Raw genomic sequence first — 21,837 nt, 5'->3', positions numbered from 1 at the left:
CCACCGGTATTCTCACGCAAGCTGCCGGTGCTACACCTGCCCACTATACCTTGCAGACCCCGCGGGTTCCCAAGGCCTTCCACGGGGACCTTTTCGAAGACGTGGAGGACTGGTTCCTTCACTTCGAGCGTGTGGCTGCTTATAACCAGTGGGACGACGCCGCGAAACTAAGAAACGTCTACTTTAGCCTAGAGGATGGCGCCCGCACGTGGTTTGAGAACCGTGAGGAAGTTCTAACTTCCTGGCGAGAGTTTCGCCGTCGCCTGCTGGAGGCCTACACCAGCGCGGATCGCCGCGAAAGAGCGGAGCGGGCAATCCAGTCCCGCGTCCAGCTACCGAACGAAAGCGTACAAATGTACGTCGAGGACATGACGCGGCTCTTCAGGAGAGCTGATCCTGCCATGCCTGAAGAGAAGAAACTTCGGCACTTAATGAGAGGCGTCAAAGAGCAGCTGTTCGCAGGCCTCGTGCGCAGCCCACCATCTACAGTTGCTGCATTTCTTTCGGAAGCCACAACGATGGAGAAGGTCCTGCAACAGCGTTGCGCCAGTTACGACCGGCCCGTGCATGCTGCTGCAGTCACATCATCGTTTGCCACCATCGGACAGCATCCTGATGATTTGCGGGAACTTATTCGCACAATCGTGCGTGAGGAGCTTCAGAAATTTTGTAGCCCGTCGCAGCCTGCGCTCGGTTCCATCTCCGCTCTTGTACGAGAGGAGGTGCAACAGGCGTTCCGGGGCCCTGTTCCTGTGGTCGACGTACCACCTCTGCCTGGGGACTACCACCGTCCGACGTACGCCGAAGTTGCAAGGCGTCCGGCTCCCGCTTCGCCGCCACCAATTCACGCCACGCCTCAAGCCCCGCGGCCCTCTGTGCAACCGGTGCAGTACTTCGAGGATCGTCGAGCACCCCTCCGAAAGGCCGACGCTTGGCGTACACCTAACCGACGACCGCTCTGTTTTCACTGCGGAGAGCCAGGTCATCTTTATCGAAATTGTTATTACCGACGCATCGGCATCCAAGGCTTCCGCACCGACTCACCGAGACCCCGTCAAGGTGAACGACCCCCTGAAATTGAAGAATTCCTTGCGGACCAGCGCAATCCATCCCGAGCGCAGCGGCAGTCGCGCTCACGCTCACCGAGGCGCTCTTCCCCGACACCTCCCGGCTTCTCGCGAGCGGCACCGGGCCGATCGCCAAGTCCTCGTCGGGAAAACTGAAACCCGCGACCTTCGGGGGCGAGGTCGCTGGGGGGCGCTGTGCTGAAGACCTCCCGTCGTCGCCGCTACAATCCGACAAAAACCCGCCGACGCCATCACCAGAGTTAAAAAACCGCGTTTCTTTAGAAATACCCGTTCTTATCGATGGTCGCAGAGTAAGCGCATTAGTTGATACCGGGGCCGATTATTCGATCTTAAATGGACAACTGGCGACCATTCTGAAAAAAGTGATTACCCCTTGGCCTGGCGCGCACCTTCGAACTGCCGGCGGTCATCTGGTTACGCCCAAGGGTACGTGCACTGCTCGCGTTCAGATCAGCAAGTCCACGTTCGTCGTCAGCTGCATCGTCCTGGGCGAGTGTTCTCGGGACCTAATCCTCGGCATCGACTTTCTGCGGGAGTATGGAGCAATTATCGATCTGCGCAACCGAATCGTCATGTTTTCCACAGAGCAAGCCGCCGAACTCGACAACTCCTGCCAACGCAGTGCCGCACTTCGCGTTTTCGCCGACAGCGTCACACTTCCGCCCCGTAGCAGTGTTTTGATTGAAGTCGCCTGTGCTGAGTTGCACGACGCTGAAGCAGTCGCCGAGGCTAATCATTCGCTCCTCCTGACTCAAGGCATCTGCGCCGCTCGAAGCTTACTAACAATTCGCGCTGGCCGGTCTGCGATCCTTGTTACAAACTTTTCTCCAGAGCACCGGCACCTTTTCTCTGGAACTGCGATCGCTACCGCTGAAGCGGTTGTGGATGTTCCGGTCTGCTTTGCGTTCGCGGCAGCGGCCCCTGACGACCAATCATCGCGCGCTACTGACGACCAATCTGTTCCGAATGTCGACATCAACTGCAACCTCCCCGAAGGAAAGCGCCTGGCCTTGGAGCACTTGCTATTGGAGTATAAACAGTGTTTCGCTTCTTCGTCGAAAGTTCGTCAAACGCCCCTAACGCAACACCGGATCATTACGTATGACGACGCTCGCCCTATCCGCCAGCAGCCTTATCGTGTTTCCGCCAAAGAACGGGAAGTAATCCAAAAGCAAGTTCAGGAGATGATTGACGACGGTGTAGTTCAACCTTCCCAAAGCCCGTGGTCTTCTCATGTTGTCCTTGTTAAAAAGAAGGATGGAACACTTCGATTCTGCGTGGACTACCGTAAATTAAACAATGTGACTAAAAAGGACGTCTACCCGTTGCCCCGCATTGATGACTCCCTGGACAGATTACGGCGTGCTAAGTACTTTTCATCCATTGACCTGAAGAGCGGTTATTGGCAAATTGAAGTGGACGAACGGGACCGCGAAAAAACTGCCTTCGTTACACCAGATGGCCTCTATGAATTCAAAGTGCTGCCTTTTGGCTTGTGCTCTGCGCCAGCGACGTTTCAACGGATGATGGACACTGTCCTCACCGGCCTCAAGTGGCAAAGTTGTCTTGTATACCTGGACGACGTTGTCGTTTTTTCAGAAACTTTTGAACAGCATCTCGTGCGCCTGCGAACTGTCCTCAGAGCCCTCCATTCCGCTGACCTTACGCTGAAGCCCCAGAAGTGCCACTTCGGTTACACAGAGCTCAGGTTCCTCGGTCACGTTGTGAGCGCCGACGGAGTTCGACCCGACCCCGGCAAGACAGCCGCCGTCGCCAATTTTCCTACTCCGACTGACAAGAAAGCTGTCCAGCGTTTTCTGGGTCTCTGTGCATATTACCGACGGTTTATTGCGGACTTCGCAAAGATTGCAGAGCCGTTGACGCGCCTCACCAGGAGCAACACCTCCTTCGTTTGGACAATAGACCAAGAGACGGCTTTCTCTTCGCTCCGCCAACGCCTTCAGACATCTCCCGTTCTTGCACACTTCGACGAAGAGGCCGACACCGAGATCCACACCGACGCCAGCAATATCGGTCTTGGAGCTGTCCTTGTCCAACACCAAGAGGGCATTGAGAGAGTTATAGCCTATGCTAGCCGTACTCTCTCCCGCGCCGAACGCAATTACTCTACGTCAGAGAAGGAATGCCTTGCTGTCGTATGGGCCACCATGAAATTTCGCCCTTACCTTTACGGCCGCGCATTCAAAGTCGTAACCGACCACCACTGCCTATGCTGGCTGGCTAATTTGCGAGACCCGTCTGGACGATTGGCCCGCTGGAGTTTACGGCTCCAAGAATTCGACATTACCATTGTATATAAGTCGGGCCGTAAACACGAAGACGCCGACACGCTGTCGCGTGCACCACTCGACTCTTCCGGTCCCGAAATCGACGACGACAGCGGTTTCCTCGGTATACTTAATGCATCGGACATAATAGCCCGGCAGCGGGCTGACACGGACCTCCGACCGCTGATTGACAACCTTGAAGGTCACGCCATGCCTCTACCACGACACTTCGCTCGACGTCTCGGCTCTTTCTGTTTGCGCGAAGGTATCTTATACAAGAAGAACTCGAGAGGCCAAGAAAGAGCTTACCTTCTGGTACTTCCGGCCGATCTTCGCGCCGACATTTTATTGGCATGCCACGACGAGCCCACTTCAGGCCATCTGGGTTTTTCCCGGACGCTCGCCAGGATACGCAACATGTACTACTGGCCCGGACTCTCGGACGATGTCCAAAGGTACGTAAAAAGCTGCCGTGAATGCCAGCGCCGGAAGACGCCACCGCTTAAGCCGGCGGGTTTTCTCAAGCCCGTTACTACACCCCGCTCTCCGTTCGATCAAATAGGAATGGACCTTCTCGGTCCTTTTCCGTTGTCACTCTCAGGAAACAAGTGGATCGTAGTCGCTACTGACTATTTGACTCGCTACGCCGAGACCAAGGCGATACCCTGTGCCACAGCTTCAGAGGTCGCCGACTTTTTCATGCAAAACATCGTCTTGCGGCACGGAGCCCCTTCGTGCGTTATTACCGACAGAGGCACAGCGTTTACAGCGCAGCTAATCGACCATATATTTACGTTGAGCTGCACTAGCCATCGCAAGACCACAGCTTATCATCCGCAGAGCAATGGGCTAACCGAACGCTTAAACAAGACCATTGCGGACCTGCTGTCAATGTACGTAAACGTTCAGCACAAAACTTGGGATGAGGTGCTACCGTACGTCACATTTGCGTACAACACGGCCCTCCAGGAGACTACACGCTTTACTCCCTTTCGTCTTGTATATGGACGTGAAGTCCAGAGCATGCTTGACGCGATGCTACCATGCCTCGATGACGACCAACTCGCGCCCGATGTTCATGAAATTGCCCAACGCGCTGAAGAAGCCCGTCAGCTTGCCCGCGTACACATCGGCCAGCAGCAGGGCACTGATGCGCGCCGTTACAACCTTCGACACCGACAGGTCGACTACAATCCCGGTGAACAAGTTTGGGTGTGGACACCTGTCCGCCGCCAGGGCTTGTCCGAGAAACTACTCTGCCGGTACTATGGCCCCTATAAAGTGCTACGGCGTATCAGTGATGTTACCTATGAAGTGGTTCCCGACGGTGCCGCGCAACCGAGACGTCGACAGCCCAACAGCTCTGACATTGTGCACGTTGTGCGGCTTAAGCCGTACTATGCCCGATAACGGCTTAGCGGCCCTCCGTTGTGACTCTGTGTGTGCTCCGTTTTCCTCGAACCTTAGCGCGCCTACGCTGCTGGCGGCCCCACTGCGAAGCCCTTCTTTTTCGGAGGGGGGAATAATGCCACCTAGTGTTGCCAGGTGGCGCAAGCTGTCCGCGAAGACGATGAGGTTGCGATCGTGCTATCGTGGATCGGCCGCCATTACCGTCTCCTCTTGCCGACTCCAGCTGTTGAAGCGTCTCTCCGTGAGAACTCCGTGACAATATTAACTAGTCCCCACCGCGGTACTCACTTGTTAGGGCACTCGGCAGCCATGCTGGAGGACACGGGTTCAACCCCGACCGCGGCGGTCGCGTTTGGAGGTGAAATGCAAAAATGAGCCTGTGAGCTGTGCGGTGTCAGCGCGTGTTAAAGAACGTCAGGTGGTCGCAATTATCCGGCCACTACTGCGGCGTCCCTCATAGCCTAAGTCGCTTTGGGACGTTAAACCCCCATAAACAAACCGCAACGCTTTGGAAGACAAACACGTGTACTTAGGTGGCCGGCCATGCAGGTGACCGAAAAAGGGCTGTGCAGTTTCAGGAAGAGCCACATGATAGATCGCTAGGCTAAACTGTCGCGACTGACGAGGTCTCTTTTACAGCTACACCGTGAAGTGGTGTGCAGACTATATGAAGCTCTAAACCATGATGTCTCCTGCACCACGTAAGCTATGGTAAGCTAAGTCCGCTGGCTTAGAGTAAGCTGCCGAAGTAATTCTCGGCCTTCGGCCATTAAAAAGGACCAGTCAGGTGGATTTATTACTAATGTATTGCGCGAATGTACTATAGAGGACAGCCTTGTTGAGATCCTTAGTGATGACTCATATCTGCCGGCAGCCACCACAAGCTTCGCGTAAGCTAAGGCCGACTGACTTGCGCTCACTACTTTCACACTATACATGGTACACTGCATGGCTGCAAACAGGATTAGAGTCTGGCTCATTTCGCCACCGCCAGCCTGTTTTCATTACCCTGTCACGTCGTGTGACATGCAAGAAAAGTGGGCAGCTGCTTCGGATGTGCCGCCTTTAGTAGCCTCCGCGTATTCCATTGCTGCGTTGGTCGCAATTTTGTTGATACAAGCCACGTCGGAGCGCCCCGATAGCGCCTATATATTTATAGTCGTTGTTCAATGAATGAAGCACTATATAACAGTTCAGCTAAAGGCCAGGGCCCTATAAGGATTAAAATAAAATGAAGACATGAGCGTTAGGCACGCATACTGTGTGCCTTGCGGTTAACATCGGCTCGGCAAACTCATTCATCACGCCAACGGCGCCTGAGCGGCTCTGACACCCGCTAATGACACGATGTCGTTTTCAAGACAAAGAGCTTTGCGAAAGAGCATGTGCTAAAACACTCCTTGTATATTGCTCCCTTCGTTTTTTTTGTTGTAATTTTCGCAGAGGCTCTTCATTCCCCCCCCCCCCCCCCCCTTTTATTTTTCGCGCAACTATGAAAAAAGGCACACTAACTCGCATTCAATCTTTGAGGACCCTTTTATAGTTAATGCTTATGCGTCATTAAATCCAACGTCACTGAACCCAACACAACACAACAACCTTTTATTGTTGTAGAATAGGACATTCTGAACAAGAAAATGTTTACTTCTGATATGCTCTCACATCCTCACAAAAATCAGCCGATTTGTTGTCAATGAAAAAAAAAATGCATGCAGAAGAGCATTCTGTTACAGGGCCAGCCGAGTGTGAACAGCAATTTAGGCGCGAATTTGCACAACAGCCTGATTTCATTGTTCACCCTATTTACTTGCTGATTAAAAGCGTTGGCTGACATTAAAAACAGTGTTAGCCAGCGCTTGTCCTCTGTTCATAGTTCTAGTCCGTTGTCTATTTCTCGCTGTCCAGAACAAAATATGTGTACCCTCCAGCCGGAGCTGCTACGCAGGGATTTAAAAGAGGACTCCATGTTTGTATGCGCTGGAATTCAGAGCACGTGACGGTGTAAATAAGTTCTCGCAAGTGGAAAGGTAGAGCAAATATTATAGCTATAGTTAGCTTTCATCGCTGATTCTGTCATCTCTTTCGTTATCTTTACCTGCGCGACCATCAGGACGAGGTCCACCAACTCCTCGTTTAATGAATGACACATGAAGCCTCGCTAAGATATTACACGCCGGGTACAAGACAGCCGATCGGGCTGCTGTGATGCCAGGCGCACATAGGTGCTTTCCTTCGCGCCCGCGTTTCTCTCGCTTCGAAGGCCTCGCAACAGGGCGGGCGGGACCTGCGACGAAATTGATCAAGCGGCGCGATGTCGGCTACCGCTGGAGAGCGTTTTCCTGTGTTTTCTCTTCTTGCTTCTCGTCACCTTGACTCTTCGGTTTCTTCCCGTCGTCTTCGAGCTGAGCTAACACACTGGCCAGGAGTCGAGCACTGCGTCCTCCAACAGCCAGCCGTATGGCGGTGGTGGTCAGTGCAGCTGAGACAGCTCCTACTGACCTTGCGTCCAGCAGCTCCCTCATCCGGAATGGACGGGGCAGGAAGCGGCCGAAGCAGAAGAGGTTAGCTGGCAGACGCGGTGCTGGCAAGAGCAAGGGAGAACTGCTAGCCGCAGCTCCTTTTTAATCTGCCCTCCTTCGCGAAGGCGGCCAGAAGCGACAGTCCCAGTGTCTGCACCTCGCTGTCTGCGATGCTGCTCGGTGTTGTTGCATTTTTTATTTCTTATCTCTTGTCGCTGCTCTTTCTCTCGAGCATAGAGTACTGCACAGTTGTGTAGGAGCACGAAATTGCAAGTAATAAAAGCGTTGTGCTACCTCTGCAGTTCTACATTTCGATATTAGTGTTCTGATTATCTTTTTCATACATGAGGCTAGGTAGCAGCGTAACTTTTTTTTGTGAATTTCAAAGCCTTTAATTTGCTCGCTGTCTCTTCAGAGCACTTTTTAAACCCATGTCCTATGACTATATTTTTTTTTTGCGTAAATAGTCACGCCTTTGACTTCTTCACTTCTTGCTTCGATAAGTACAGTCACCGTCCAGTTGCTTTTTGTAGAATCGCTAGAACCAACTTTCTTGGGCGACTCTTGCAACTGTAATCACATTTGTTGGCATATGGGCACCGTATAACGTGAAGGAACAGAAAAAAAGAAATTGAACGCTACAGCTAAACAGAGCAGGTTTTTTTACAAATACACAGCAACTCCTTAAACGACGCAATCTCGAAGTTTCATGAAAAAAAAAATGTGTGACAGAATTCAAGATAACGCTGCGCATTGTGCAGACTTGCTTTGTCCAAAATGAGGCCGGCGGTTCTCAATCAAGTAACAACGCAGGTGAGGACTGTGCTTTGTGTATAAAATGGCGAAGCCGCCTTAAAAAAAGAATGCCCCCTTGAAGCGGACCACTAGGAAACAAACGCAATGGTCAACCGGAAGACGCAATCCAGCCAACTAGAAAGCATTTACCCAAACATTTTGTTGTACTTTATAGCTGCACGGTCCCGACGATGACTTAATGGCGACTAATGCAAGCCAGCTTCAGTTTCAACTGCTCTCACAGTATGGATTTTGGTGGCTTTGCTTTTGTCGCGTTTATGCTTTTTTTATGAATCGCACAGCAGGCGAATACATATAGGCGGCAAACACAGTCCAAACCTAAATACAAAAAAAGGTGATGCTCATTCCACGGTAAACTATTAATTTCAAGAAAAGAAAAAAAAGCGAGAGTTCGGACAAGCTTGCGTGATGTGCGGATTAAACTCCGGGATGCCTCTTGACTCTTACGGTTGCCCGAGGGCTTCTTCACTAATCTACCTTGATTGCTGTGCGCACCTTCCATGGCTCTGCCACAAAGGCTCTGCGGCAGTGCACGCGTTTCCTTTTGTTCTCTCCGTTCTTTCGAGGCGGTTTTATCCCTGCACGATTGATTGCCGCTGTTTAGCGGCGGCGACACTTTGCTGAAATCCACCTAAGCGCTGCAGACGCGAGCCTTCCTTGCGATGTTGTGCTTTGCTAAACGGATCTTCCGCGGCTACATTTCCGCTGACGGTGCCACACTTGCGATGGCTGGCTGTTTTGATTTCGATTTCGCACCGAAGCGCTTTACATCAAACTCGGTGGCCGTGGGGATTGAGAGCGGAAGCGGTGCGCTGTTGTTTTGAAGTTTTGCTGTTGTTGTTTTGAAGCGCTGAGAGTGAGCGCACAGCGTCATGGCAGCAGTATCGATCAATGCGGAAGTCTCGTGGTGGATTTGAGAGAGGCATCTGATGCAGCGAGTTTTGCGGCCCATCGCAGTCTGATTGGAAAGAAGCTCGTGCCTTCCAAACTTTCCGTTCTTCACGTGCTTTGCGGAGATCGATAACCAGACGCGAACGGAAGCGACACCACTCATCGCAAACAAAGCGCTGAGCCCGGATGGGTTTTTTTTTTTTTTTTGCTCGCAGCCGAAATTCCAATGACCTGAGAGAGAATTCCAGATTACCGGCGTGTTTAAGCATCGCTTTTCATTCGAAATGCATATTCGTTCAGGACCAATTAAAGAAAAACAAAGTTATGCCGCCGGTACGACGACAGGCTTCACAGGAGGAAGCGCTAATCTCAGCAGCTTTTCACTTCTGCCTTTGAGTTCTTCGACTTAAAATTCAACTGCTTGGATTCTTTTCTCGATTTATTTAGTTCATAACGCTTCAAATATGCATCCGTTACAGTTCCTTCCGTTCATTGTGTTGTTAAGTGCTCAACCTTTTCTTAAATCCCATCTTTAGCCTCTTTACGTAGTGAAGTAAAATTCAGTTTTTCTTAAAGCGATAAAATTAGCTACGAGAGAGTCTCAAGTATACGTACATATTCTACTCGTGTAACCTTTTATCTCAGAATAATCTCTACAGAGCCGCTGACCCGAAAGACGCGGGTTCAATGCCAGCCGCAGCGGTCGAATATCGATGGAGGCGAAATGCTAGAGGCCCGTGTGCTGTGCGATATCAGTACACGTTAAAGAACACCAGGTGGTCGAAATTTCCGGAGGCCTTCACTAAGGCGTCCCTTATAGTCTGAGTCGCTGTGGAACTTTAAACTCCCCAAACCATAACCTGACTACAAAACTAGAAAGTACAAACGTGTGGCATGTAAGGCTAACAAAGGTTCAAGGCTGTCCCAGAACCCTGATGTTCCTCAATTTCAAAACACAACCTCGAGGGAGGGCCACGCCATTGTGACGGTAACAAGCGTCCACGGTGTGGCGTTCGTATTCTGACAAAGGACGCGGAGCGGCGAGGACGAGCTGTATTTTGACGGCTTCGCAAACAACAGCGCTTAAAAGACGAAGAAACATGACGCTGGACACTACGGGAGCAGCCATGAATTGAGTTTCTTGTCTCGTAGGCCTACGCCAGTAACTCGATCTGGATCAGCGCCCCGTCCAGAATCGGACTGTTGCTCTCGCCATGACACCCGAGGCGACCCTATATACAGCGCCTATCAGTCTTGGCCCCTTTGCTGTACTGATGTATTGTCTTCACCCGTCCTGCGTATTACTGCGTAAACAGTGCCAGTAGGGCTCCTTATTTGCTAGTAGCGTATGCCATTTTAACTGTTCTTTGAAGTGTACAGTATCATGATACATTTTTGTAGTTTCCAGTCGAACCAGGATGACTAATTTCCCAATATCGCGAGGCACATCAAGCAGCATGAGGCGCTAACGTCTAAAACCTTGACCGACGACCAGGCTTTGAAGTTCTTTGGGCAAACACAACCGTGCTGGGTCAGAACTTACCCCTAATTTTCTCAGGGCAAACACATACGTGCTGGGTCAGAACTTCGCCCTAATTTCTTTGTTACAGGCAGTCACGCAAGGTGACGGTATACTGCATGAAAGCCGCAATTCTACAATAAAAATAAGTGATTTGACCGGCAGTTCTTAAAATGTGGGGCGCATGAAGTCTAGGCAGCCTCTCGTACAGGATTATTTCGAGGTCTCAGCAAGTGTTAATCGCTTTGGGAGCGATCCGACCTATATAAGAGGAATCGCCGAGCCCAGGAACTTTTGTGCAGTCTTTCCTCACCTCTATGTGCTCATAACAACCTCGTGCATCGGTTTATTTCTCACATTGTCTTGCGCGCCAATTTATCTTTGGTTTTTTGCTGTCATCTCGGTGCGCTTGCAGCCAAATTTTGTTTACAGCGTTTACCACTGTGCCCACAAAATCCGCAAGGTGTAAGATGCTAAACATCCGTGTCTCACCTTATTCCCACCACATTTTTGACACCCCCAGCCCCCACTTTCCACGCATATAGATAGTAAGAGTGCTCAGTGAAAGTAGCACGAGAAAACATGGAATAGCTTGAAGCATATACAAGCCAAAGTGGTGTTAGTGAAACAACAGCCAGCGCACAGGGGATGAGATGGACAGGTACTCTTTTCTAACAATGCTGCACTAAAATACGCACCTGCAATACCACTACCAGGCACGAAGAACAAACAGTGCGCCAACTTCACGCATCCTCGAGGCGTCTGCGACAGCTTCGGAGGTTCGCAGGGCAATTCCGCAATGCCCAGTGTTGGCAGCATCCATTTGTTACCGGCCGCCGCAGGCATTTCGAGCGTTCTCACAAAAAGTGCCCAGAGCGGCGGATTGGGCGGAAGGAGATAATGACTTTACACCGACAGCGGTAGATGAAGTCCTGCGCATGAAAAGAAACCTGCCATAGAATCAGATACACGTATAAGGAACGAAGCACAGCAAAAGCCAATGACGTTCATTGAGTGTTCAATAGAACATCATTATTCCTATAGTCGTCTTCTTCCTGAGGCCAGCTCGCTACCTCATGTCACTACCGAATTGCATGCCATTGCACGAAGAGCAGCTACAAACATGAAACAAAAGAATTGTATGCTGAAGTAAAACAATTTTGTCCAGGAAGATGCCGGATGAAGGAAAGACATGGAGTGGCCAGCAAGGAATTATATCATTTCCTTACTCGCAATCGCAAGTTGTCCCCCACCCCCCACTATGGAATTTCACAGTCTGTCAACATTCATAAATATAGGGCCCAATGTGCTGTCGTTCTCATAAAGCTCAGGAGCATGAAAAAAACGAGGAAACCCAAGAAACTAGACAAAGGAAAGCTCTTGCCTGAAATATTTGATTATTATCGTACCGCATCATATTTCCTTCCTGCATCTTAATTTTTTTCCTGTCCTGGTTCACTGCTGACTGTAGTGGGGCAACAGGCTTCTATACGTAAAACAGGCGGCATGTGCAGACAATTCCTCACCGAAGCAAACAGCACAAAACAATGTATCTCTATTTCCAAGGCGTCAGCTCTGCTTAGCTTGCGCAACAATGGTACAGCTTGCAAGAGCATGTCGCCATAGGAATGCTGCTTAGAGAAGTACTCTTCTTTTACACGCGCTTTCTGAGCTTCGAGATAGAAATGTTCGCACGGCTGGCTTCTTACAAGCGCTGTCAATATCGCTGAGCAAGAAAAAATGTTATTGAAAGACGTCGCACTTTCTGCGTTCTGTATTGCTTCACAAGGTGTACAAGAGAAAAAAAGATGTCGAAGAAAGAGAAAAAAGCGTTCAGATATTAAAATGGCCAGCTTTCTTTAATTTCGAAGAAAAAAAAACACGAAAGGGCTTTGTTTGCTAGGATGCTTGAGGAGAGAAAAAAAATAGGCCACTGCGCTTCGCGGCTGAAAGTGAAGTTTCTGAACGCAGCTTAGAGCGCCTGAACATGCAGCCTAAGCGAAGGCTCGAGGAACTTCGTAAATAAAAGAGTTACGTTTCGAACATGGAGCTTGGAATGGAGAGCGCGACCAATGCACATATTCTTCACCCTGTTTGCCATCGCTTTCAGTCATTCCCCTCCAAGATCTCGTGAGATCGGGAGCCTTGGATCCGAAATTGAATTGCGAGGCGCAGTGAGGATGAAATCAAATTGGTGCGCGCCCTGTGCATGGGCACGAGAGTGATACTGCAAGGCCGCAAAGAACATGTCTGCGGCCGCAGTCTCGCAATTACATATATGGACACCCAAGGACAAGAAGCGAGCAGCGTGTTCATGTCCCTTCTCTGTACCTTTCATAGGCCTTTTAGTCCATTTAGGATATTTCCAGACGCAGTAAATATAAAAGAAGAGCAATGAACCGTTAAAAAAAAAATGTCGCGAAGCAGAAACTCTTGCCCCCTCGGAACCTTTCTATGTATACTACTTCGCGGGAGTAAATGTTTTAGATTTTGACACAACTTTCTTTCTAGAGTGGCGACGTCAAAGCGCCCACATAGGAAATGGAAGATATTACGCACTATGGTTCAAGAAAAAGAAAGTGGCCCACAGAAACTGACGGAAATGAATCTGATTAGCTGCTAAGTGTAGTCGTGATCAGTATTTACGTCGATGTGCCTTTTGTTACTTTTAACCTCCAATTAATGAACCAAATTCTCAAATATTGCTTCTCAGATTTAAGGGAACCGTTGGTGAGTGTAACGATGAACGTCTATTTCTGGTATTTCTAACCGGGTAGCATTAGCAACCCCACCCCTAACCCATTTTTGATCTTTAATTTTTTTATTTTTGCAATAAGAGAAAATTGAAGCCGAGAAATAAAAATTAACATCAAATATTACCCAGTCGTACAGTGGCAACAGTGCTGGCCACCAGCATCTAATGAATAAGAGGCCCACTGTGGTGTTGCGATGAAGACCGCCCAGATAAAGGCCAAGGGCCGTCTCCGATTGTTGTGGGCAAGAACCACTCGGAGATATGGCTCCAACGCAGCGCCGTGTGTGTGGGGCTGCGCGATTATCACGGTGGCGCTCGCATCAGCCCACTGTCGTCACGTCACCGCCGCATGGTACAGAAGTCTGTTCGCTGTGAACATGCTAAAATTTCGCCAGTGGCAGGTTTCTTACTTCCGAACCAGGCAAAAGTGCCTTTTGATGTGCTGCCTGCTTTCCGAAATCTCATGCAGAAAAATACTTCGCCAACGGCACCCGTTGGCCATTACTGTCGTGCCCGAAGCTCGATGATGAGAACACACGCTTGCACCCTGCGTCTCAGGCTGTATTAGAGCGACGGCAAGAGGAAATTTTCGCAGAGTTTTGCTGGACATTCCTGGGTAATCCTTGGATGTTAACGAATACAATCGCCGTCAGTATGCGAGCGCTGGTGTCTCTCTATAAGCCAGCACACGCACGAAGCTGTATCTTGCGCAGAATAAAGTACTCAAAGTGGGCGTTTTCTCAGCTTATGCTGTGGAAAGTCATGTAGCCGCCCCTGTCGAAGGTGTGATCGCGGGGCGAACTTTAAAAACATGTTGTGCTTTATGCTTGCTGCCAAATGCGTGAAAGATATATGTGATAGCTGCTGGACTGTCTGTGCATGTGTAGGTTACACTGCATGAGACGTAGACGTCACGCGCGCTGTCGCTTTGCCATTGGATCGGCTGGTCGCGCGACAATATCCTGCGTAGCTCGCAAATGCCCCGTGCTTCGCGTGAACTCAATATAACAACCTGAGATTCAAGTTTCACGCATCTCACACTTCGCGACACCAGCGCGCCCGTAGTGGCTGCCATGAGCAGCTCAGCGCTTCCGGTGTGCAGTTGGGCGGACATCAGATCACGTGATTGCAGCGCAGCGCGACACCATAAGGTCCCGCGGTAAAAGTTGACAAAAGGAGAATTACATGGACTGTGTGCAGAAGAATGTCTCTAAACTGAGTTGAATTTGGCTGGTTGAGTTGGTATTAACCTTGCTAGTGACTTATCATGGTCTTGCCACATTAACCACATAATAAACTCATCTAATCGAGCAATTGGGTATCCCCGGCGAAACCTGAGCATGACACCTTCTTCCTTAAAATTACTACCTTATAAAACATTTTTGCGACCTAAACTTGAATACGCTTGCGCAATATTTGTCCCCCGTCAGTCTAACCTTACCTCAGCCATTGGATCTGTTCAGAATCGGGCCACTCGCTTTATCCTTTCAAACTACTCGCGATACTCCAGCATATCCGCCTTGAAGTTCCAACTAAAACTTCCTTCTCTCGCTTCCCGTCGCCGAATTTCACGTCTCTGCCTTTATCACTGGTTTTTCTATTGTTCACCCCGCGACAGCAAGCTCATTCTACCAGTACGTCGAACACCTCGCACAGGCCATCCAAACAGCGTCATCCCGCATCGTGCCCGCACTACTACTTTTCAGAAATCATTTTTTGTCCCCACAGCTCGCGACTGGAATGAGCTTCCCTCCGACTTAGCACTAATCCCTGATCCAGCCCATTTCAAGACTGCCATCGAGGAAGCCATGTCATCGTCTTGATTCCCATGTAACATTCATTGTTAACCGCTGTTCTTGCGCCCACTTCTCATGTAATGTCCCGTCAGGGACCCTTGAGGTTCAAATAAATAAATAAATAAATAAATAAATAAATAAATAAATAAATAAACAAATAAATAAATAAATAAATAAATAAATAAATAAATAAATAAATAGTAAACGGGGTTCATATTTTTAGACAATTCATTTTCAATTTCGTTCATTTGATTGTCTACTCTTTGTGCCTGCTTAATCGTGATGTCATAAATTATAGCTAGCAGAACCTGCCTGCCGCGGAATTCGTTGTTAAAGGAGGAGCAGGTGAAAGATGGAGACATGAAGGAACGAACTGGGAAGACAGTAATTACAATTAGTCTATCAAGACAGAACTCTGCGTCCGCAGTTTTAAGTCAGCTTATTTTCCATCAGGCTCCGAGTAGTCCTTCCAACATGCGGGAGAAAGTGAATCAACGGAGTAGGAACAGATGGGATATGCTTCCTATCTCGAAAAAATAATCAACTCACACTACGCTCGTTTTCGCCGAAAAAAAAATGCAGAGAAAACCAAGAAGATAAAGGACTGTGATCAAGTTTTAGAGCTTTAGGGACCGCATATATGCCCCTTTCAAAGCATATGGGTGCACCATGATGATGTCAGCTAAGCCCCCGGTTACGACAGCTGATCAGTGTTGCAGGATTCAATGTTAGTAGATTACAGTACCTCTTTCTTGCCCCCCTTCCCGCCCCCTCTTCCCTACCGCACCGCCCTGTAGCTCCCGATTTCTTGACGTCTGCGAGATTGAAAATAATGCTTGAAAAAAAAAGGGACCAGAAAGAAGTGTACTACCGTACGCGCTAACTATTAACTGATTCGTAAAACTTCATCTTACTCAGTGATGCTGCCAACAATGAATGTATCTATTTGTGGCCACGCTTTTTTTATCTGTTTGATGATTTCTTACCTTAATTTTTTTTTTCAGTATATATTCGATGCTGGCGGAATAAAAGAATCAGTTGATAGTGAGCGTCTTGGTTTGGTTTATGGGGTTTTTAGATTTAACGTCCAAGAGCAACTGAGGCTGGACTTGAGGGACCTCCAGTCCCAAGGCTACTGGATGGCTTCCGGTAATTTCAACCACCTGGTGTTTTTTAACGTGCACTGACATCGCACAGTACACGGGTACATTGCGTTCCGCTTCTACCGAAGCTCGGCCGCCATGGTCAGGACGGAACCCGGGTCTCCCGGCTCAATAGTCGAGCGCTCTAACCACTGAGCCAGCACGGCAAATCAATCAACGCGTTCGGTCGTCTAATTCTTCTAATTTCCGCCTTTCAACGCCGTGTTTTCTCTTTCGTAAACGGGTACCAACTGAATCAAATTTCTGCCCTCAGCCTTTAAATTCCATCTGGCATCCTTTCGCATTTGGCGATGACGAATCAATCAGTGCATAACATGCCCTGAACGCGCTACTTCATCCGCTTTTCATGCAAGTCTGTGCGTAAAAATATATCTTAAATGGGTCGTGAGGCCTGTTTACGGCGAATAGCTTCCATTGTCCACTTCATGACAGACACCTGCAGTGCGCAGCTTAATCTCTGCCGCATTGCGTTGAACTTCTGGACATTTGTTCTCATTGCCCACTCCCGCGATTATTTCCGTCATGTTTTCCGCATTAACAATCCCGACGAGTTTTGCAAGCAATCTTGTCTTTTTTTTCAGTTACTTTGCTGAAAGGACAACCCCTTTAGGTTCTTTGTCCTTTCGCAGGCTACAAAGCTGTTTCCCGCGGGGTTATCATAACCTCCCCCTAAAACGGGGGGAATTACAGGCAGTTGCTGTCATTTTCACGGCAGAGCCACAACAGTCGGTCGTCAGGTTCCATGGCCAAGAATACTGCATCTGTAAATAGCTTTTCTTGCAGGTGCGATTACGATGGCCGGAAATTCAGGGTTATTTCTTTCATCTCAAGTTTTGCGTCTTCCTACATTCATTTCCCTTCTTTTTGTTGCACCAAGAGCACAGACTGTTCACATTGGGTTGCTGCGATCGCTCTCGGTGCTTGGTCAACGCTCTTGACAGCATTTGCTCAACAAGTCGTAACATAAAGACTATAAAGAGCGCAGGGGTCGTCGAATGGCGCGCTCTATATTTCGCTCAAGAAGAAACTCAAGTACGCGTCTACGTTTTTCATCCGGTCCTTACCAATCCGATTTGCAAGGAAGCCACCGGGTCAAAAAAAAAAAAAACAACCTCACAATACACCCAGAACGGCGTAAGTGGTGTAATCGCTACATCTTCTTCCTACGCAAATAATGCCGCATGCAGAACAATTGTCTTTCGTGTTCTAAGAAAAAACTTGTCCTTATAGCTTAGCCTCTCAGTCAGTGTTCTCTTACGCAAGCTAATCCCATTGCCTTTGTGCCACTTTCTTGCCTTTCACGCTAATGCGCGCCGGCACTCGCGCAAGAACTTGCGTAAAGTTCGTGAGAACTTACGAAATCTGCGAGTGCGCTCAAAAACAAGAAAACCTTCACTCACCCGTCTTGGCCCATTTCAAGTACTCTCCGCGAAGGTCTAACTTATACAAGGCAGACATAAGGACATTCCCCTCACCGAGAGGCATATGTGCACAAGGCGTTGTGTGTCTTCACACCCTGAGAGCCATTCACGTCGGATCACGCCACAAAGGTGCGAACTAGCCAGCCTGTGGTCGCTTCTCAGGCCTTACTTTACGCAAACTAGTCGTTGAAGAGTTGTGCAAACATCGAGCAAGAAGCAAATCAAATGCCTACACTTCTCATCGATGCAGAGTTACGTTTTTGAGAGAACTTTTTATTCGCCGCGTCTTTTTCGCCCGAATCACAGCTACTGAGTGACTCTTATCAAAGTTGCATCACCTAGATCGGATGCCGGAAGTAGCTAGTGCACTTTACTTTCCATAAATTTTGTGGTCTTCTTTCATTTTCCGTTCGCAGAAGTGAGCTTCACTTCTGAGAAGGGACTTATGTTTGCGTAATGCACCCCCCCCCCCCCCCCCCCACCCCCCACCTGCCTCTCACAGTAAAGCAAACAAAACAGGAGATGAAAGTCACGATTCTGACATCGCATTTAGTTCTGAGGTGTCGAAACCTTACCTGCGCTGAAAGCGCATCAAGACTCAAACGCACCTTTAAAAGCATGCGTCGTTGTTTCCTCCAGCCCTGACAATGTGACAGCAGCCTCCTATCAGCGAGAGAAACTAAATGCATAGTCGAACTCTTAGATTAGCTTAAATAGCAAAGCAGTAGCGCTTTAATGCGACAGCATTAGGCTTAACATCATGCGATTTCCCATCTCGCGTTAGCAACAAAAGTTACTGACAGGTCGAGAGAGCGATGACGTCACAAGGTCACGTGACCTATTCACGAGAATTTAAAAAAAGGGGGAGCGTGCAAACGTGAAAGGGTGAGACAAGTAGGTTGCGACAGGCACACGGCGAAGTCACTAAGCGCATGATTATGGGGTGAAAGAACTGACTGAGACAGATACATTTAGCAGCAGCGTTTTTTTTAATGCTGTCGCATTCCACTTTTGAGGTGACTTAAGCGTCACCGCAATTTTTAGTTTTCTTTGTCTCTTTTATAACTATCTCTACTCAAAACGCGGTTTTTAGTTTTCCTCCACATTAGCTACGTGTTTTGCTTGTGACAGGATTAAAAGTATTGCCTCAAAATCCCTCAGATGGTAACAATGTGCTTCTTCTTCATCTGCACTACATTTATATTTTCTGCTTTTTGTTCTCAGTTTACCTCAGGAAAAATCTCCACAACAATATGTATAAGCATAGACTAATAGCGATTGTTGCATGCCAGCAGAAAGAAAAAGGACAGTGTCGGTAGGTGCATGATGGTCTAAAGAAATACAGTCAAAAACAACAAATAAACATTAAACGTATGGAAGTGCGCTCCTAATGTGTGCTGATCATGCTTGCTTGCCTCTTATTTACCTCTTTCTTAACGCAGCCGTCACATGCGCACTGACAAATCACAAAGCTCTGATCCTTGTTCAGTGGTATTTTCTGTATTACGCATCGCTCGTTATATCGTACAGAATATCGGGGAAACAAGATTTCAGCCGGAGGACTTCGAGCTATACGGTTAATTACGGGCATGTTTCTGCCGCAAGCGGCTTCCTTGAAATCGCCTCTAATCAAATAGGTCTGGTTGATTCACAAGCATTAACACTGTTTAAACTAGCAGAGTTCTGCGGCTTCCTTTCACACCAACAAATATAATAATTTATCGCCTTTTGTTGGCACCGTACCATTTTTTAATTATGACTCTTTTTCATGCAAAGCTTTTGCCTATACATCAATTCTTCCTGTACTTCGTCAGAGTGAACTGAGGAAGCATTTTTTTTATCACAACCAAAGGAATATTTAAAGCCGTTCAATTCAGTGGCAAACAGGAATGGGCAATGCACAAAGCGCCTCTACGGGAATCCGCAATGACAGCATCTTCGGGCGTCTGCAGAAAACTCAAAGAAAATTATATTGTATACGTCAAGTCTCGAGCCACTCGGGTTCGCCCAAGACCGAGAGCACGCATGACAAGGACGTGCGTGTATTCGCGACAAGCGCGTGCAAATGCTTCGGAGCACGGCGCAACCATTGGGGGCTCTATGGGAAGTGCCTAACATGCGTCGCCCAACTCGCGTCGCCCAGCGCCTGAGACGATGCGAAGCATCGACGAAACCCCGACTGGCATTCACGGCTGGCTCTGTTCTCAGGGGTTCCCCTTCGTTTTAGCCGACGGCAGAGACGACGGACATCTGTTTGCTTTGTAGAGTGCGTGGAACTCACTTAGCCACCTTGTCGGAGACGTGAGCTCGCATAGCAAGGAAGCGACGTCTCGGCTGTCATGTTGGCTTGTTTCTTTCGAAGCTATCATATTCTCTTTTTTCGTGTTTCCTTCGCCTACAGCATCTAGTGTTGAGGTTTTTAGGAAGTGGCTATCTACTGAAGCCACTGGGATCTTGTATATTTTATCAGCAAGTTTTCTTTCTGCGTGCTTGCTGCCAAGCCTGCGTTCCGATATGTATATCTGAGAGCGCCTATCTGGGAGACGTGTACGTGGGAATTTCGCGTCTCCGCAGATGCTTTTTCAGATTGTTCTTTTGTATTTGACTGACCTGTATTTACCCGCGTTCAATCGTCATTTTTTTGTACAATTGTCATTGCTGCATTTCCACCTAAGCTTGTGATTGAAGCTCATATTGCATATAAGTGAGGCATCCTTCTGTAAGTACAAGTGTCAATAAATGATGTGAAGAAGAAAAGTAAGGCGATGAAAAAATAAGAGAGCTATATGTGTATATCCATGCAAATAAATGCTAATTTTTCCGCCAGCCTGCTCAAGAATTTTTGCTGTAGAATGCGCATATATTTTATAGCCGTAGCTAATAATGCATATAAACTCATGAACGCAAAATAAATATTACTGAGACAGGCCTTTCACTTTTTTTTCAATGGCGTTATCGACGACGAGGCCTGGAAGTGAAGAAACAATTTAAGTATACTTGAGCCTCGTGTACATGTAATTTATATTTTTTCGAAGTCAGCATCATGATCAGCCTAACTAGATTAACAAAAAACCAAAGCGATCATGATTAGAGCAAGGGTATGTTGCTGAATCACCTTAAGATGAAAAAATAATTCTTTATTATGAAGAATAATTTTTTGCGGTACTTCCTTGCAGCGGCGAGGAACAGCGCAGACCAGTGATTTTGAAATTAAATACAACAATGCGTGTAATACCTGTGCCACACGGGCAAATTTAATGCAGATAAGTGCCTACGCCTTTAAGTTTTAATGGCATTTGCGCGGTGTTACACACCTAAATTTAATGATATTAGCCTTACTGCCATTCGTGACCTACTGAATTCGCCACAACTCATTCGCTCAAGCAATGCGTACTCTCGTCCCCATTCCACATGCAAAAAAGCATGAAACTTTGTTACTCACAACTTCCTAAGCAGTCGCAAGCACTTAATTCAAACGTTCCGTCAGATGAGGCATCTGTACGGCATTTTTTATACGAAGGGCGCCATTTTTACCAGCACTTGCGGCGGGTACTCTCGGCTTTTGTGCCGACACGCGTGCTTATGGCTACTTTTTGTAATTTTCAAGCAAGAACAGCTCTATTTTCCGGATACGATTTTTATGTTACATTTGAACAAAATTTCCGAGACATTGTGCTCATTAGCCCTATTTTTATTCAGGTGAAATTTGTATAATCATATTAAGTGCGGATGTGCGACGCCAACGCCGACACTTATGGCCCTAAGCACTCCCATTTGTTGTGCGCTTGTAGCACAGATATAAAGTTTTGAAGAGATAAGCCTGGTGTGAGAACATTGCCTATAATACATGTCACTGTATATTCGTTACTAAGTTATTTCTAGAGCAGAAGGGAACAGTCAAGTGTAGTACGAACACAATTTTTCTAGAACGCTTTCTAGCCAAGCAAACTCAGGTTTCGCGTTTCTCAAGAAATAATTATTGGCATGTTTTACTCCGCAATACGCTTCTTCATTTGGAAGCACAGCCTCTTATTTTAAACGCCCATGCTATGAGAAATGCGTCAAAGGCAAAACAGGTGAATGTGGTGTATGTAGTGTATGTTATTTGCCGTGGGCGCCATTACGCATGACTCGTCACTTCGCTCTGCGTTCGCGAGTGAGTCTATAACCT

The 21,837-nt window shown here is 48.1% G+C and overlaps 1 protein-coding gene across 1 annotated transcript in view; it reads right to left on the bottom strand.

The window, feature by feature from the left end:
- Positions 1-21,837, bottom strand: part of CngA (Cyclic nucleotide-gated ion channel subunit A) — a 248,100-nt gene that overhangs the window by 153,131 nt on the left and 73,132 nt on the right. The window lies entirely within an intron of this gene.

The sequence above is a fragment of the Amblyomma americanum genome, chromosome 4, assembly GCF_052857255.1.
Source record: "Amblyomma americanum isolate KBUSLIRL-KWMA chromosome 4, ASM5285725v1, whole genome shotgun sequence".
Classification (NCBI taxonomy): domain Eukaryota; kingdom Metazoa; phylum Arthropoda; class Arachnida; order Ixodida; family Ixodidae; genus Amblyomma; species Amblyomma americanum.
Note: the sequence above shows the minus strand (reverse complement) of the source record. Positions and strands in the feature narration are given on the sequence as shown.